Consider the following 20,542-nt stretch of genomic DNA (forward strand, 5'->3'; position numbering starts at 1 on the left):
AGAGATGCTTCAGATGTGCTGTCCTCTTCTTTCATTATGTGGCCTTCAGATGCATTGTCTCCTTCCTTTATCATGTGGGTTGATTCTGTTTCATTATTGCTTTCTTCAGATAACTCTGAGACACATAGCTGGCACTTGTGGTCTTCTCTGTCTTTTATCAAATAGCAGAGATTCCTCTTTATCCCTTTGGGGAGCTTTTCTAAGAGTCCGGATAAGTTGTAGAATGCTGATTCAAATTCCACTAAGAGTCTCATCTCTCTTTCTTCAATTTCATTCCTTTTACTGGACACAAGTAAAGTATTTCTGCTTTTATAATTGATTCTTGTGTGAGATTCCCTTGTTATCTTTTGAGTTCTTTCGAAGACCCTTGCTAGTATGCTGGCTAGTCTTCCTTCATGACTGTAGATTGTTAAATCTTGAACTTGATCAATTGGTTGAAAATTTCCTGGGAAGACGGACATGAAGATTACTTGATGTGCTGGAACCAAGCATTCTTCTTCTTCATTAAAAATAGGTTGACTATTCGTAAATTTTAGGGATATATCCCTTGGATTACGTTGTCAATCATATTTTTAAATCTCTTTACTGCATCAATAAATCCTGCAGGAAACTCACTAATAATTTTCAAATCATTAAAAATTAAAATTGTATCAATTAATCCATACTGGAAAAACTGATAGGTGTCAGATGGGGAAGCCTCTAGAAATATAACCAGCTTTGTTAGCTGTTCTTTGGCAATAGGATAATATCCCAAGATTGCCCTTTTTTCTTCAGTCTAATTTAGGACTATGTTAAGGGTTTCTCTGAGATTTGATCTACAGACCCTTTTCTTTTCCTTGATTTCGGCCCTTGTAGGAATGTTTCTTATTATTCCTGTTCTCTGGGTTTGAATTGGAGCTTTATCTGCTCTTTTTAGTGTTTGCTCTGGATGAAGAGCTTCATATTCCCTGAAAGATTCCTTTGCTTCTTCCAGTGTTAAAAACCCTCCTTTATGAATTATCCTTGATTGATGTGTAAATGGTGCTGCTTTTTCCCAGGCATCATATACTCCTTTCATGGGGCCATTATAAATTACATAATATTTTTTATCTTGGGTGGATTTTTTGATAATTTCAGCAATTGTTTTATTTTCTGGAATTTTTTCTTCACCTGATTTGTCCACCACGCTTAGCTGGCTGAACTCTGATGGTTTTGGTTGTTGTGTTGATTTCATTGCTTCGATGGCCTTTTTGAGGGATTGGATCTGTGTCCTTATTTGCTGACAATGCTTGCATTTTTCAAGTTCTTGTTCGTATTTCTGAATTTCTTGATCTAATGCGTTGTAGACGAACTCCATTCTCTTGTTAATGTATCTGCAATAACATTTTTGTCACCCTTAATATATTCAATTTTTATTGGATATTGTAACAAAAATAATTGCCATCTTACCAATCGTCCATGATTATAATCAACTTTTAAATTATATCGTATGAAACCTGTTAGATAACTTGAATCTGTCCTTAATGTAAATTCTCTGGGTAGTAAATCAATTTTCCATTTCTTAAGAGATTTAATTGCTGCTAGAGTTTTCTTTTCATGAGTGGTATATCTCCGTTCTGTTGGAGTAAAAGTTCCTGAAATATACCTGCAAAGTAATTCCTTTGGAGAATATTTAGAATCTAGTGATTCTGTTTCTTGTTCCAAACTTTTTATAGCTTTCTTAGCTTTTAGACATCCTGACCAGGTTATGTCTGAAGCATCTGTTTCTACTATTAAGTAATCATTTTCTTCTGGAATATAAAGTTCTGGAAGTTTTTCACATAATTCTTTAATCATTTGAATTTACATACTGTCTTTTTCATCCCATTTCCATTCTTTTTTAGTACTTATTTTTGGAAATAAGATTTTAGTGTATTCTGTTATATTCTTTAAAAATCCTTGATCAGAAATATAATTTATACATCCTAAAAATTTTTGTAATTGTTTTCTATCTTCTATTTTATTAGGAAATAAATTTACCTTTTCTAGGACATTTGGCTGAAGTTTTAGCTTTCCTTGAGTGGATAGAATTAATCCAAGAAACTCTATTTCTTGTTTTGCTATTCTTGCTTTCTTTTTGCTAAGAACTAGTCCTTTTTCTTTACATCTTTCTAAAACTATTAATAATTTTTGAAGATGATCTTCTTTATCCTGTTTTGTAAAAATTAGTATATCATCAATGTACACTAAAACAAATTCATTTAACTCTTTTAGATTTTCTTCCATAAATCTTTGATAAATACCTGGAGCTTGTTTTAATCCGAATGGTAATACATTCCATTCATAGAGTAACACACTTGTTGATTCTTTTGTTGGGCAAGTAAAAGCAGTTAATTTCCTTGTTTCTTCGTCTGAACGAAGTTGCCAATATCCTGATTTTGCATCAAGAGATGAAAACCAAGTCGCTCCTTTTATTTTTTCTAAAATAGAATCTTTTCTTGGAAGTTTATGAGCATCACCAATAGTTGCTTCATTCATCTTCTTGTAGTTAATAACCATTCTTCGTTTTCCCCTTTTAATTTCATTATTGTTTTCGACATAAAAGGCTGGAGCCGCATGAGGACTTTTACTTAATCTTATAATTCCTTTTTCCAAAAGATCTCTACATTCTAAAGAGAACTCTTCTCTATCTCTTGCGGAATAAGGAATTTTATTTGGAACATTTATCTCTTTTGTAGGATCTTTTAATTTAATGCTTACTAATTCGCTATTTGTATTTTTAATATCTAAAGAATTTTCAGCACAAATTTCATCCAAAAGTTCCTCTATCTTTATTTCAAGATTATTTTTTGGAATGTTTATCTGAAAGTATAAATTTAAATAACATGTTTCTAATATAGAAAATATTTTAAATTTTAAGATCTTATCTATAGTAGTAGTTGGTATTTTTATACATTTTGATTTTTGATTTATTGAAGAATCATGTGGAGTTTTTAAAACTATATATGTTAATTCTTGAATGAATGGATGATATAGTTTTAAAAAGTTATTTCCTATGATAAAATCCATTCCAGAATCTAACATATATATAGATGGAACAACCTATAATTTTGAATAAAAATTTCAGTCATCTCTGTTTTTTGGTCAATTTTATGTATTGATTTGTCAGCTATTCTAACTCTTAATGGTTTCTTTAATTTTTTCCAATCAAGTTTTATATTTGAACTAGCAAAGCATTGTGTTGCTCCAGAATCTATAAAAGCATTTATAAATTTTTCTGTTATTTTTATAGTAATAAATGTGGCATTATTACTCAGTCTCTGAGTCTGTTTCTGAGACAGATTCAAAATATAGTCTAGGTTATCATCAGATTCCTCTAAAGGTTCCATAAAACAAGACTTAGCAATTTCTATTTGTTTAGTAAGATCTTTTTTATCCTTCTTTTTCGGACATTCATTTGCATAGTGTCCTTCTTCTTGGCAATACCAACACTTACAGTTTTCTTTTTTATTTGGGCAATAGTCACTTTTTTGCCTTTTGTTTTTATTGTTATTTCTTGTTCTAAAATAAATCTTTTTTCTCCAGTTTGGGTAGTATTTTCTTTTTCTAAATTGATATTTTCTCTTTCTCTGAAAATTTTTATTAAGCCCATATTTTTGGAGTATCTCTTCATTATCCTGACAGCAGATTCTAATTATATTTGCAAATCTTTTTTGAGTTGCTTCTTGCATACAACGCTCTTTTATTTCCTCTCTTATTGCAGCGGTTGCTCCACCAAAATTATTTTCAATTGTCCCTCTATTTATTTCTCTTATAAATCTTCCCATTATAAATTCATTAGCAGGATATGGAAGTTTTGTTATATACATACTAAGATAATGATTTTTATCTTCTTTTAATTTGTAATAATATATTCTATATTCACATATATAAGATTCCACATTACATAGATCATATATCTGGATATTAGCTAAATGGTTTTTTGCTTCTTGATATTCTTTATTATAGACTTCTTGTCTATGATCTATAATATTTTTTCCAAAAAATTCTTTATATAGAATCATCATTATATATAATATGTTATCATAAGCTGTTATTTTTGTTGCTAAATCTTCTATTATTTGGTTTTCTATTGATGTCATATAATCTCTTATAGTTCCTTTAGTATGAAATCCTATGTAATTCCAAATATCTCTTCCAGACAATTCACTAAGCTTTGGATTAGTAAAAGCTTCTAATAAAAAGGAATTCAACCAGTTTTTGAAAATTTCTTTTTCATTCTTTTTATAGTCTAAATCAAGCATTCTTTCTCCTTCCATTTTCTGGATTTTAGGAACGTATTTTGATGGTATTTTTGTATATTTTGAATCTTTATTTATAAACCCTTTTTTAAAAGCATAATTATCAAAACATGTTTCCCATTTATATTGAGATTGGTTATCTTTAGATGTTCCAGCTTCATTTTTTACTTGTATTAGAATTGCTGGTTCTTCGTCACTTGAATAATCTAGGATGTGTTCTTCATTTTCTATATTTTCAGAATTTACTAATTCTTCTTCTATTTGAAATCCTTGTTCCATAATATTATTTTCTTGAGCCATTTTTAATTGTTTAAAAAGTATTGTAACTTCTTCTAATTTTTCTTCAATATTCATAATTTTATCGGTGGTTTTACTTTTAGATCTGTTATGTTGATTATATTTTGAAAATTTTCTTCTTTGGGATTCTCTTTTTCTTTATTTCTTTGAAATTTTATGGATACTAATATTTCTTCAAGCATATCTACTATAGAATTTAATTGTGGGTTAAAAGTATGATAAAGATGTGGAGAATCATTTCCATGGTAACATTTCTTAGAAATTCCGTGTGAAAAATAAGTTTTTTCAGGTTTTTGAAGTCTTTCAATAAAACTTATAGTAAAATAAAGATTTTGAGAAAAATCATTTTGTATTGATTTTAAGAATTCGGTGTCACTACAGTTAACATTAGTTAAAATCATTAATTTTTGATCTATTAATTTTGATAACTTAATTATTTCTTCTCTTAAATCTTCTAATTTACTTTTTTCCATTAGGTGACGCTTTTCTTTGTGAAGAGCTACGGTTTAAAGTGTGGCTTTAGAAAGTGTGGTGTAGACAAATCTTTAAATCTGTACCAACTTTTGCTCTGTATACTAAAATTCTCATATATATATATATATATATATATATATATATATTATTAATTAAAATGGAAATTATAATTTTAATATGCATTCAATATCTTATGAATTTAAAATTCACTTTTATTTTTTTTCCTATCAAAAATTATCCCGTGCATACAAATAATTAATAGGATTCACAACAAATACATACAATTTTTTGTTTAAGATGCGATATATAGATTTTATTAATTAAAATGGAAATTATAATTTTAATATGCATCCAATATCTTAAGAATTTAAAATTCACTTTTATTTTTTTTCAATATCTTCATTTTCGTTTTCGAACAATTTTTTTAATCAAATTAGTCCCTAGAAGATAAAATATAAGTCAAATTAGTCCTTCCGTCAGTTGAATGATGACGTGTCACGTGAAGTGCCACGTGGCATGTCACATGGCAGGTTAGCGACATGTAAAAAAATTTTTTATAGTCAAAATAGTCCTTGAAATCCAGACGTAAGTCATTTTCATTTCTCAAACTCTAAAAATTAGTCAAAAACTAGTCCTTATATAATTTTTTTATAATATTAAATTTACAATATTTTTTGATACTACCTAATTTTAATATTATTTTTTAAATCTTAACAAACAAAATTCTCTTTACATAAAATAATAAAAATAATTAAATTTTTATAAAGTTATTTTGTCATTTGTATTTTAAAATTTTATATTTTTAAATTATAACTTTTTATGTGAATTTTTTTTATTTAAATGAGTTTATCAAATTATTGTTAATTATATATTTAAAAATTTAATATTTTAAATTTTACTAAATAATATGGTAATTATTTTAAATTTAAATCTTTTAAATTTTTTAAAATAATAATTTTTATTATTGTTTAATTTATATAGTAAAACTCAATAATTGAAAAACTAATTTATGGAATCACTTTTTGAATCTTAATATTCTAATATAATTTTTTAAATATTTCATTTAAAACAAAAGGAATTTTATTTTAATACGAAGCAAATATATTTATATAATGTACTAGTGCGGAGTAGCCTGTGTTATGTATAGGTATAATGTTTCCTATTTCATTTTATCTCATTGATTTATGAAATTAAAAGAAAAATTATATAATCTATCTCAAACATATGAAACACACAAAAATTTATTATGATCTTTGTACGTATTACGCTTAAAAAGCAATTCGTTTATAATAATAATAATAATAATAATAATAATAATAATAATAATAATAATAATAATAATAATAATAATAATAATAATAATTAAGCAACAAATTTTTAATATTTTGTAAATTTTGAAATTGAAGTAAAATTTGTGGATCTTCTTAAATTTTGACTCCAAATATCACTACCATTACATCTTATATGTAAGTAATACCGTAATGGAAAAAAAAGATGTAGTAGAAAAAAATAGTGGTATAACTTTGTTTAGGTTAATAAATACATATATTTTAATTTTGAGTGTATATATATATATATTCCAGCAAAATGTAATAATGTAAGAAAAAGGTTTTAGAATAGAAAAGAATAAGAGAGATTTTGACAAGAATTAAAGGAGAGAGATAATTTTATTGAAAAAAATTTAAGAAGAAAAGATACAATTACTAATATTTTGTTTGTCAATTACATTTCTATTAAAATAAGTAGTATTAAAAAATATTTTAAATTTAATATTATGAAAAAATAAAAAAATTATATAAGGACTAGTTTAACTAATTTTTAAAATTTGAGAGATGAAAATGACTTACGTGTCATGTCATGTCGTCATCCAACTGACGATTTGACTTACATTTTATCTTTCAAGGACTAGTTTGATTAAAAAAATCATTTGGGGACGAAAATAAAGATCGCGTGATCTTTTAGGGACGAATTTGAGTATTAACCCATATATTAAATTTTACCATACTTTTTGTAAAGTATCATGTAATTTATCCTGTGTAATGTGTTACTTTTTAATTGATTATTAGGTTAATCATGCTTAGCCTATTTTATAATTAAATTAGTTTTTAAAATGAGAAATTATACAATTTTTTAAAGTATTAAAAATTGAAACATGGCTTTTTCTCTAAATAATTTCTAGAAGATGTATCCTAACCCTCTATAATGGTTTTCGATCTTTCGCTCCTCTCATATTCCTTCATCTTCATTGTGTCTCCCAAACAGCACTGCCTCGCTACTTATAATCAAATTATAAGCCAACTGAAAAACTAAAAAAACTGATAGGGAGTTTCAAGAACGTAGAGAAGAGAGAAAACCAACCTGTCCAAGTACGGCGAAGCAAACTCTGGCCAGGGGTGACAGCAGCGACAGATGAGGACGCGACGACGAGAGATGCATCGGAGCAAGGAGACACGATGACGCAAAACAGGGGAGTCACAGACGCGACGGCGCAGTGTTGGAGATGCACTAGCGAGACAAATTAGAGGAGCCGATGATCGTGATTTCTGGACTCTGGAATTTGGCCGTTCGAGACTTCAGGACAGGCTCACTGGTGAGGAAGAGTTGTTGAGTGACATTGAGAGAGAACTAGGAAGAAAAATTTAGGATTAGACCACCGTTAACATGATTTGAAAAATAAAAAAAAATTAGTTTCTAATCTTTTAATAAATTATACATTTACCCCTTTTAAAAAAATTAAAGAACTAAATAGAAATATAATATAATAATATGGATATACATGATATAACTGAAAATTTTAATTTCTATCTTGATCTTAATTTTAGAGATTTTTATTCTATTTTCTCTCTAATTTCTATCTAAATCTCTCTACTTCTTGATACAAATTCATATCATATACATCAACCAACATTTTTTTAAAATAAGCTAACAATTAAAAATATGTAGTATTTTCTTGTCCTAATTCTGGTCAAAGTCCTTTTTTTATTCCTCTATTCATCTCCTATATTTCTCTTTCTTGCCATAACATGTCATCATCCTTTTTTTTTTTGTTAAAGTCAATATTGTTGTTGTTACTTGATGAGCGGATAATTTGTACGCTTTTTGGCATTGTTTTTAGTATGTTTTTGGTATGATCTAGTTAGTTTTTAGTATATTTTTATTAGTTTTTAGTTAAAATTCACTTTTCTGGACTTTACTATGAGTTTGTGTGTTTTTCTGTGATTTCAGGTATTTTCTGGCTGAAATTGAGGGACCTGAGCAAAAATCTGATTCAGAGACTAAAAAGCACTGCAGATGCTGTTGGATTCTGACCTCCCTGCACTCGAAGTGAATTTTCTGGAGCTACAGAAGCCCAATTGGCGCGCTCTCAACGGTGTTGGAAAGTAGACATCCTGGGCTTTCCAGAAATATATGATAGTCCATACTTTGCCCAAGATTTGATGGCCCAAACTGGCGTTCAAAGTCACCCTCAGGAATTCCAGCGTTAAACGCCGGAACTGGCACCAAAATGGGAGTTAAACGCCCAAACTGGCACTAAAGCTGGCGTTTAACTCCAAGAGGAGTCTCTACACGAAAATGCTTCATTGCTCAGCCCAAGCACACACCAAGTGGGCCCGGAAGTAGATTTTTATGTCATTTACTCATCTCTGTAAACCTTAGGCTACTAGTTTTCTATAAGTAGGACCTTTTACTATTGTATTTTCATCTTTGGATCTTTGGATCATTTTTCGATCTTAGGATCATCTTCGGACATCTAGTTCTTAGATCATTGGGAGGCTGGCCTCACGGCCATGCCTAGACCTTGTTCTTATGTATTTTCAACGGTGGAGTTTCTACACACCATAGATTAAGGTGTGAAGCTCTGCTGTACCTCGAGTATTAATGCAATTACTATTGTTCTTCTATTCAATTCCGCTTGTTCTTGTTCTAAGATATCACTTGTTCTTCAACTTGATGAATGTGATGATCCGTGACACTCATCATCATTCTCACCTATGAACGTGTGACTGACAACCACCTCCGTTCTACTTTCGATTGGGTGAATATCTCTTGGATTCCTGATACACGATGCATGGTTGATCGCCTGACAACCGAGTGCTCGCCTGACAACCGAGCCAGCCATTCCGTGAGATCAGAGTCTTCGTGGTATAGGCTAGAACTGATGGCGGCATTCAAGAGAATCCGGAAGGTCTAACCTTGTCTGTGGTATTCTGAGTAGGATTCAATGATTGAATGACTGTGACGTGCTTCAAACTCCTGAGGGCGGGGCGTTAGTGACAGACGCAAAAGAATCACTGGATTCTATTCCGGCCTGATTGAGAACCGACAGATGGATAGCCGTGCCGTGACAGGGTGCGTTGAACATTTCCACTGAGAGGATGGGAGGTAGCCACTGACAACGGTGAAACCCTTGCTTAAGCTTGCCATGGAAAGGAGGAAGAAGGATTGGATGAAGACAGTAGGAAAGCAGAGAGACGGAAGGGAAGGCATCTTCATACGCTTATCTGAAATTCCTACCAATGAATTACATAAGTATCTCTATCTTTATCTTTATGTTTTATGCGTTTATCACCATACCCATTTGAGTTTGCCTGACTAAGATTTACAAGGTGACCATAGCTTGCTTCATACCAACAGTCTCTGTGGGATCGACCCTTACTCGCGTAAGGTTTATTACTTGGACGACCCAGTACACTTGCTGGTTAGTTGTGCGAAGTTGTGTTTATGCCATGGTATTGAATACCAAGTTTTTGGATTCATTACCGGGGATTATTTGATTTATGAAAAGTATTGATCACAATTTCGTGCACCAAGTTTTTGGCGCCGTTGCCGGGGATTGTTGAGTTTGGACAACTGACGGTTCATTTTGTTGCTTAGATTAGGTATTTTTTTTTCTTCAGAGTTCTTAAGAATGAATTCTAGTGTTTCAAGGTGATGTTCTTATCATCACCAAAGCTGATTGATCTTCATCAATTTAGCTCTTGAATGCAATGTTCTGCTGAAGCTTGGCTGACCATGTCTAATTCCTTTAGACTGAAGCTTTAGACTAACATTGCATGATTCCTGGAATTCTCATTAAGAATTTTGATACCTTTTTCCACTTTATTTTCGAAAAAAAAAGCACAAAAAAATTTTACAAAATCATAAAATCCAAAAATATTTTTGAGTCTAGTGTTTCATTTTAAGTTTGGTGTCTTGCATGCATTGTTATTTGATTTTAGTTGCATTTTGATTATTAAAAATTCAAAAAATATTTTTAATTTGTGTCTTCTCAAGTCAATAATACAGAGAATTGAAGATTCAGAACATACAGCAGAGGAATTACACAGAAAAAGCTGGGCGTTCAAAACGCCCAGTGAAGAAGGACAGACTGGCGTTTAAACGCTAGCCAGGGTACCTGGTTGGGCGTTTAACGCCCAAAAAGGTAGTGTTTTGGGCGTTAAACGCCAGAATGTGCACCATTCTGGGCGTTTAACGCCAGGATGGCACAAGAGGGAAGATTTTGTTTTCAATGCAAATTTTTTTCAAGTTTTCAAAGTTTTTCAAAATCAAATCTTTTTCAAATCATATCTTTTCAATCATATGTTTTCAAAATCAATTTCTTTCTATTTTTAAAGATACTTGCTACCAATTAATGATTTGATTCAACATTTCAAGCATGTTGCCTTTTCTGTTGAGGAAGGTTTAATGTTTGAATCATATCTTTTCTTGATAGCCAAGTCATTAATTTTTAAAATCAAATCTTTTTAAAAAATGTTTTTCAAATCATATCTTCTCAATCACATTTTTTTAAACTAATCATATCTTCTTAACCACATCTTTTTCAAAATAGTTTTCAATCAAATCTTTTTTATTTCTAATATCAAAATCTTTTTCAAAAATCACTTGATTTCTTTTCCACTCTTGGTTTTCGAAAATCAATTAGTGTTTTTCAAAAATGTTTTCAAAATCTTTTACTTAATTTTCGAAAATTACTTCCCTTCTTCTCACATCCTTCTATTTATGGACTAACACTATTCCTTGATGCAAAATTTGAACTCCATCTCCTTTGATAAGTTTGAATTTTCTACTTCTGTCTTCTACTTTTCTTTTCTTCTGACACCTAAAGGAATCTCTATACTGTGACATAGAGGATTCCACATTTTCTTGTTCCCTTCTCTTTCTTATGAGCAGGAGCAAAGACAAAAACATTCTTGTTGAGGCTGATCCTGAACCTGAAAGGACCTTGAAGAGAAAGCTAAGAGAAGCTAAGGCACAACTCTCTGTAGAGGACCTAACCGAATTCTTCAAAGAAGAAGAACCTATGGCAGCCGAAAACAACAACAATGCCAACAATGCAAGGAAGGTGCTGGGTGACTTTACTGCACCTACTCCCGACTTTTATGGGAGAAGCATCTCTATCCCTGCCATTGGAGCAAACGACTTTGAGCTTAAGCCTCAATTAGTTTCTCTAATGCAACAGAATTGCAAGTTCCATGGACTTCCATTGGAAGATCCTCATCAGTTCTTAGCTGAATTCTTGCAAATCTGTGACACTGTCAAGACTAATGGGGTTGACCCTGAGGTCTACAGACTTATGCTATTCCCTTTTGCTGTAAGAGACAGAGCTAGGACATGGTTGGACTCTCAACCTAAAGAAAGTCTGGACTCTTGGGAAAAGCTAGTCAATGCCTTCTTGGCAAAGTTCTTTCCACCTCAAAAATTGAGTAAGCTTAGAGTGGAAGTCCAAACCTTCAGACAGAAGGAAGGAGAATCCCTCTATGAAGCTTGGGAAAGATACAAACAATTAATCAGAAAGTGTCCCATTGATATGCTTTCTGAATGGAGCATCATAGGTATTTTCTATGATGGTCTCTCTGAACTATCCAAAATGTCTTTGGATAGCTCTGCTGGAGGATCTCTTCATCTGAAGAAGACGCCTACAGAAGCTCAAGAACTAATTAAAATGGTTGCAAATAACCAATTCATGTACACTTCTGAAAGAAATCCTGTGAACAATGGGACTAGTCAGAAGAAAGGAGTTCTTGAGATTGACACTCTGAATGCCATATTGGCTCAGAACAAAATATTGACTCAACAAGTCAATATGATTTCTCAAAGTCTGTCTGGAATGCAAAATGCACCAAGCAGTACTAAGGAGGCTTCATCTGAGGAAGAAGCTTATGATCCTGAGAACCCTTCAATGGAAGAGGTGAATTACATGGGAGAACCCTATGGAAACACCTATAATCCTTCATGGAGAAATCATCCAAATTTCTCATGGAAGGATCAACAGAGACCTCAACAAGGTTTCAACAACAATAATGGTAGAAGAAACAGGTTTAGCAATAGCAAGCCTTTTCCATCATCTTCTCAGCAACAGACAGAGAGTTCTAAGCAGAATAACTCTGACTTAGCAACCATGGTCTATGATCTAATCAAAACCACTCAAAGTTTCATGACGGAAACAAGGTCCTCCATTAGAAATTTGGAGGGACAAGTGGGTCAGCTGAGCAAGAAAATTACTGAACTCCCTCCTAGTACTCTTCCAAGCAATACAGAAGAAAATCCAAAAGGAGAGTGCAAGGCCATCAACATGGCCGAATTTTGGGAGGAAGGAGAGGCAGTGAACGCCACTGAGGAAGACCTCAATGGACGTCCACTGGCCTCCAATGAGTTCCCCAATGAGGAACCATGGGAATCTGAGGCTCAAAATGAGACCATAGAGATTCCATTGGACTTACTTCTGCCATTCATGAGCTCTGATGAGTATTCTTCCTCTGAAGAGGATGAGTATGTCACTGAAGAGCAAGTTGCTAAATACCTTGGAGCTATCATGAAGCTAAATGACAAGTTATTTGGAAATGAGACTTGGGAGGATGAACCCCCTTTGCTCACCAAAGAACTGGATGACTTGTCTAGGCAGAAACTGCCTCAAAAGAGACAGGATCCTGGGAAGTTTTCAATACCTTGTACCATAGGCACCATGACCTTCAAGAAGGCCTTGTGTGACTTAGGGTCAAGTGTAAACCTCATGCCTCTCTCTGTAATGGAGAAGTTAGGGATCTCTGAGGTGCAAGCTGCAAAAATCTCACTAGAGATGGCAGACAATTCAAGAAAACAAGCCTATGGACTTGTAGAGGATGTTCTGGTTAAAGTTGAAGACCATTACATCCCTACTGATTTCATAGTCCTAGAGACTGGGAAGTGCATGGATGAATCCATCATCCTTGGCAGACCCTTCCTAGCCACAGCAAGGGCTGTGATTGATGTTGATAGAGGAGAGTTGATCATTCAAGTGAATGAAGAATCCTTGGTGTTTAAGGCTCAAGGATATTCCTCTGTCATCATGGAGAGGAAGCATGAAGAGCTTCTCTCAAAACAGAGCCAAACAGAGCCCCCACAGTCAAACTCTAAGTTTGGTGTTGGGAGGCCACAACCAACTTCTAAGTTTGGTGTTGAACCCCCACATTCAAACTCTAAGTTTGGTGTTGGGAGGTTCCAACATAGCTCTGAGCATTTCTGAGGCTCCATGAAAGTCCTCTGTCAAGCTAATGACATTAAAGAAGCGCTTGTTGGGAGGCAACCCAATGTTTTATAATTAACTATTTTCTTTTGTTATTTTATATTTTTTAGGTTAATGATCATGAGAAGTCACAAAATCAATGAAAAGAGCAAAAACAGAATGAAAAACAGGAAGAAAAACAGCACACCCTGGAGGACGCACCTACTGGCGTTTAAACGCCAGTAAGGTTAGCAGATGGGCGTTTAACGCCCAGTCTGGCACCATTCTGGGCGTTTAACGCCAGAAAGGGGCACCAGACTGGCGTTAAACGCCAGAAAAGGGCAAGAAGCTGGCGTTAAACGCCAGAAATGGGCACCAGCCCGGCGTTTAACGCCAGAAATGGCTAAAAACGCAATTTTGCTTGCCATTTGGTACAGGGATGACTTTTCCTTGACACCTCAGGATCTGTGGACCCCACAGGATCCCCACCTACCCCACCACTCTCTCTTCTTCACCCATTCACCAATCACCTCAACACCTCTTCCCCAAAAGCCCTTCACCTATCAAATCCCATCTTTCTCTTCCCCACTCACATCCATCCTTCATAAAACCCCACCTACCTCACCATTCAAATTCAAACCACTTTCCCACCCAAACCCACCCATACATGACCGAACCCTACCCTTCCCCCACTCCTATATAAACCCTCCTTCACTCCTTCATTTTCACACAACATACACACCACTTCTCCCCTTCTTGGCCGAAAACAAAAGCCATTCCCATCTCCTTCATTTCTTCTTCTTCTACTCTTTTCTTTCTTAATTTGCTCGAGGACGAGCAAACCTTTTAAGTTTGGTGTGGTAAAAGCATTGCTTTTTGTTTTTCCATAACCATTTATGGCATCCAAGGCCGGAGAAACCTCTAGAAAGAGGAAAGAGAAGGTAAAAGCTTCCACCTCCGAGTCATGGGAGATGGAGAGATTCATCTCAAGGGTGCATCAAGACCACTTCTATGAAGTTGTGGCCTTGAAGAAGGTGATCCCCGAGGTACCTTTTTCACTCAAAAAGAGTGAATATCCGGAGATCCGACATGAGATCCGAAGAAGAGGTTGGGAAGTTCTTACCAACCCCATTCAACAAGTCGGAATCTTGATGGTTCAAGAGTTCTATGCCAATGCATGGATCACCAAGAACCATGATCAAAGTGTGAACCCGGATCCAAAGAATTATCTTACTATGGTTCGGGGGAAATACTTGGATTTTAGTCCGGAAAGTGTAAGGTTGGCATTCAATTTGCCCATGATGCAAGGAGATGAACACCCTTACACTAGAAGGGTCAACTTTGATCAAAGGTTGGACCAAGTCCTCACAGTCATATGTGAAGAGGGCGCCCAATGGAAGAGAGATTCAAGAGGGAAGCCGGTTCAATTGAGAAGGCATGACCTCAAACCCGTGGCTAGAGGATGGTTGGAGTTTATCCAACACTCATCCCCACTAGCAACCGGTCCGAAGTTACCATAGACCGGGCTATCATGATTCATAGCATCATGATTGGAGAAGGAATAGAAGTTCATGAGGTTATAGCTCAAGAGCTTTATAAGGTGGCGGACAAGTCCTCTACCTTGGCAAGGTTAGCCTTCCCTCATCTCATTTGTCACCTCTGTTATTCAGTTGGAGTTGACATAGAGGGAGACATCCCTATTGATGAGGACAAGCCCATCACTAAGAAGAGGATGGAGCACACAAGAGACCCCACTCATCATGAGATCCCTGAGATACCTCAAGGGATGCACTTTCCTCCACAAAACTATTGGGAGCAACTAAACACCTCCCTAGGAGAATTGAGTTCCAACATGGGACAACTAAGGGTGGAGCATCAAGAACACTCCATCATCCTCCATGAAATTAGAGAAGATCAAAGAATCATGAGAGAGGAGCAACAAAGACAAGGAAGAGACATTGAGGAGCTCAAGCACTCCATAGGATCTTCAAGAGGAAGAAAGAGCCGCCATCACTAAGGTGGACCCGTTCTTTAATTTCCTTGTTCTTTATTTTCCTGTTTTTCGAATTTTAATGCTTATGTTTGTCCATGTTTGTGTCTTGTGATCATTAGTGTCTTAGTGTCTATGCCTTAAAGTTATGAATGTCCTATGAATCCATCACCTTTCTTGAATGAAAAATGTGCTTAATTGAAAAAGAAAAGAATTGCATGAATTTTGAATTTTATAACAGTTTAATTATCTTGATGTGGTGGCAATACTTTTGTTTTCTGAATGTATGCTTAAACAGTGCATATGTCTTTTGAATTTGTGGTTCATGAATGTTGGCTCTTGAAAGAATGATGAAAAAGGAGACATGTTACTGAGGATCTGAAAAATCATAAAAATGATTCTTGAAGCAAGAAAAAGCAATGAAAAAAAAAAAGAAAAATTCGAAAAAAAAATTTCGAAAAAAAAGAAGAAGAAAAAGAAAGAAAAAAAAAGGAAAAGAAATAAGGTTGTGATCCAAGGCAAAAAGAGTGTGCTTAAGAACCCTGGACACCTCTAATTGGGGACTCTAGCAAAGTTGAGTCACAATCTGAAAAGGTTCACCCAATTATGTGTCTGTGGCATGTATGTATCCGGTGGTAATACTGGAAGACAGAGTGCTTTGGGCCACGGCCAAGACTCAATAAGTAGCTATGTTCAAGAATCATCATACTTTACTAGGAGAATCAATAACACTATCTGGATTCTAAGTTCCTAAAGAAGCCAACCATTCTGAATTTCAAAGGATAGAGTGAGATGCCAAAACTGTTCAGAGGCAAAAAGCTAAAAGCCCCGCTCATCTAATTGATACTGATCTTCATAGATGTTTTTGGAATTCATTGCATATTCTCTTCTTTTTATCTTATTTGATTTTCAGTTGCTTGAGGACAAGCAACAATTTAAGTTTGGTGTTGTGATGAGCGGATAATTTGTACGCTTTTTGGCATTGTTTTTAGTATGTTTTTTGTATGATCTAGTTAGTTTTTAGTATATTTTTATTAGTTTTTAGTTAAAATTCACTTTTCTGGACTTTACTATGAGTTTGTGTGTTTTTCTGTGATTTCAGGTATTTTCTGGATGAAATTGAGGGACCTGAGCAAAAATCTGATTCAGAGACTAAAAAGGACTGCAGATGCTGTTGGATTCTGACCTCCCTGCACTCGAAGTGGATTTTCTGGAGCTACAGAAGCCCAATTGGCGCGCTCTCAACGGCGTTGGAAAGTAGACATCCTGGGCTTTCCAGCAATATATGATAGTCCATACTTTGCCCAAGATTTGATGGCCCAAACCGGCGTTCAAAGTCACCCTCAGGAATTCCAGCGTTAAACGCCGGAACTGGCACCAAAATGGGAGTTAAACGCCCAAACTGGCACTAAAGCTGGCGTTTAACTCCAAGAGGAGTCTCTACACGAAAATGCTTCATTGCTCAGCCCAAGCACACACCAAGTGGGCCCGGAAGTGGATTTTTATGTCATTTACTCATCTCTGTAAACCTTAGGCTACTAGTTTTCTATAAGTAGGACCTTTTACTATTGTATTTTCATCTTTGGATCTTTGGATCATTTTTCGATCTTATGATCATCTTCGGACATCTAGTTCTTAGATCATTGGGAGGCTGGCCTCACGGCCATGCCTAGACCTTGTTCTTATGTATTTTCAACGGTGGAGTTTCTACACACTATAGATTAAGGTGTGAAGCTCTGCTGTACCTCGAGTATTAATGCAATTACTATTGTTCTTCTATTCAATTCCGCTTGTTCTTGTTCTAAGATATCACTTGTTCTTCAACTTGATGAATGTGATGATCCGTGACACTCATCATCATTCTCACCTATGAACGTGTGACTGACAACCACCTCCGTTCTACTTTCGATTGGTGAATATCTCTTGGATTCCTGATACACGATGCATGGTTGATCGCCTGACAACCGAGTGCTCGCCTGACAACCGAGCCAGCCATTCCGTGAGATCAGAGTCTTCGTGGTATAGGCTAGAACTGATGGCGGCATTCAAGAGAATCCGGAAGGTCTAACCTTGTCTGTGGTATTCTGAGTAGGATTCAATGATTGAATGACTGTGACGTGCTTCAAACTCCTGAGGGCGGGGCGTTAGTGACAGACGCAAAAGAATCACTGGATTCTAGTCCGGCCTGATTGAGAACCGACAGATGGATAGCCGTGCCGTGACAGGGTGCGTTGAACATTTCCACTGAGAGGATGGGAGGTAGCCACTGACAACAGTGAAACCCTTGCTTAAGCTTTCCATGAAAAGGAGGAAGAAGGATTGGATGAAGACAGTAGGAAAGCAGAGAGACGGAAGGGAAGGCATCTTCATACGCTTATCTGAAATTCCTACCAATGAATTACATAAGTATCTCTATCTTTATCTTTATGTTTTATGCGTTTATCACCATACCCATTTGAGTTTGCCTGACTAAGATTTACAAGGTGACCATAGCTTGCTTCATACCAACAGTCTCTGTGGGATCGACCCTTACTCGCGTAAGGTTTATTACTTGGACGACCCAGTACACTTGCTGGTTAGTTGTGCGAAGTTGTGTTTATGCCATGGTATTGAATACCAAGTTTTTGGATTCATTACCGGGGATTATTTGATTTATGAAAAGTATTGATCACAATTTCGTGCACCATTACTTCATTGCTTTTGCTTCTTTGCATTAGCTATTGCTTCATGCTTCTGCTTCCATTCTTTTAATTTGTTCTTCATCATTATGTCTCTATTTCTGCCTTCACTTCTTCTTCTATTGTTCTTCTTTTTTCTTTTTTGATCTATGAAGCTGTTTTGAATGTTTTACAGGAAATATTTTTGAATGTTCTATTTAATAGAATTTTAATTTTTATTTTAAATTTTGGATGTTCTTATTTAGATATTTTGAGAATTTTGATTTTTAATTTTGGATGTTAACCTAAATAAATGAATTTGATAGCATTTTATTCAACTTTTGAATGTTTTTTAGTAGGTTTTAAATGTTTTTTTATTGTGTAATTTCGAATGTTTAATTGGATATTATTATAAGCTAAAAATAAAATTTCAAAAAAATTAACTAATATTAACTAATGAGAAGTTAGTTTTTTAGGTGTTCTCATTCAAACTTTCAGTTCTATATGTGTCAATGATCAAAAGTCTACAAGTGAATACTGTGTGTTTCTTGGATCTTTAGACTTCAAGAAAGCAAATAGTAGCGGCAAGGTCCAATACAGGAGCATAGCTGATTTGGTGGCAGAACTACTCTAGATAAAGAACTTAATGGTTGAGTTACAATTTTCACTAAAAAAAGTATTACTGATGTATTATGATAACTTGAGTGCAGTGCTGTTAGTTGCCAATCCAATTCTTCACTCCAAATCAGAATATTTTGAGATGGATTTACACTTTGTAACGAATCATGTAAATAGCAAAATTGTCAGGGTAAGTCACATTCCAGGGGTAGTCCAAGTGACAGACATTCTAACAAAGGCTATACCATCAGAGAGTTTAATTTTCTGCACTTTAGAACCATGCTAGGCATTACTGAGTTAGAGTATGAAAAAGAGGCAGAACAGCTAAGAGGACAGAGCAGTGACAGTAGCAAATGCAATGTGGTGATTAATACTCAGGATGGTGGAGACCAAGCGCATACAGCAATAGAAGGTTACACAGGTGGTGAGCAAAGCTAGTTGATTCTAAAATTAAGATCAGTCCTCTTAAAAGCAAATTGATTTTTTTAAGCAGAAAAGAAAATAGAGATGATGATAAGATTATTGAAATATTGCTGAGTCAGCTAGAAAAAGTTAATTTTGTGCTTTCAGCTTTAGCCTTCTGTTTGAAAAAGTCAGTTAGGAATCAGTTAGAGGTTAGATTCTAGAAGCTACTAGAATTAGTTGTATGTTGAGCTTCCATAGGCTTCTACAACTCACTCTCTCATAGTAACTATAAAAGGGAGCAAACCCTTACTGTATGGTTCAATCCATTGAATACAGAATGCAAATTCAGATTGTAGATCTAAACTTCCTTAACCATTCTTCTCTCCTTCTTTCTTTCATCTTCTTCTAAACTTTCTATTCAAGTTCTAATACCTTTCATGGTATCAGAGCTGAGGTACCATAGCTGTCGCAAACAGTAGAACAGATCTCAAGAGCAATGGTGTAGAATTTTGTTGCAACTCCAATATCCATAAAATTGGATGAAAATAATTATCTACAATAGAAAGATCAGGAAGAATTAATAGTTGAAGAAAATGACATGCTGAATCACCTTACTGGAGATTATATTCCTCAAGTTTTTCTCTCTGATAGTACGATGAATCCAGAGTTTTAGAAATGGAAGCGACAATATGCTCTTCTGAAGTCGTGGCTGCTAGCTTCTATGTCAAATCCTTTCATTACAAGGGTGGTTGGTTATACACTTACGCATCAGATCTGGAGAAGGTTAGAATATCATTTTTCTTCTCAAATTAAAACCAAGGTAATGCAGTTGAAGAACAAACTAAGTACTATTCAAATAGGTGCATCAGTTACTTGTGTTGTCAATAAAAAATATTATATATGCAATAGCCTCTATAGGTGAGTTGATGAAGAAAAATGACCATGTTAATTCGATTCTACACGGCTTGACTGAAGAGTATGGTAATGTGGTGACCTCAGTCTTAGCAAGATCGCATAGGATAAGTGTAGTAAAATTAGAAGCACTACTATTAGCTCATGAGAGTATGCTTGCAAGATTAAGAAGATCTAAAATTTTTGTGCAAGCGAATGTAGCTCAACATTCACAGTATTCACAAAATTAACAGAGCTAATTTCTTTCTCAAAATTCAATGGCAAGAGGTAACTTTAGAGATCATTTTTGTGGAAGAGTAGGAGGAATGAGCAGAGAAGGAAGAATGATGCAAGATCTGCAGAGTAGAGAAAGAAAAATGTCAGGTCAATATACTAAGAATAGAGAAATGCAAGAACAGTCTCACTATGGATACCGAAGAAGACAGTATGGAAGAAGCAAAATGCATTA

General features: G+C 34.6%; 1 non-coding gene across 1 annotated transcript; it reads right to left on the bottom strand.

Moving 5' to 3' along the window:
• Positions 1-11,736: 11,736 nt before the first annotated feature.
• On the bottom strand, positions 11,737-11,844 carry LOC112804230 (small nucleolar RNA R71). The gene has a single exon (XR_003202847.1). It is a non-coding gene; the product is annotated as a small nucleolar RNA R71 (small nucleolar RNA).
• Positions 11,845-20,542: the final 8,698 nt, after the last annotated feature.

The sequence above is a fragment of the Arachis hypogaea genome, chromosome 5 (assembly GCF_003086295.3).
Source record: "Arachis hypogaea cultivar Tifrunner chromosome 5, arahy.Tifrunner.gnm2.J5K5, whole genome shotgun sequence".
Classification (NCBI taxonomy): Eukaryota; Viridiplantae; Streptophyta; class Magnoliopsida; order Fabales; family Fabaceae; genus Arachis; species Arachis hypogaea.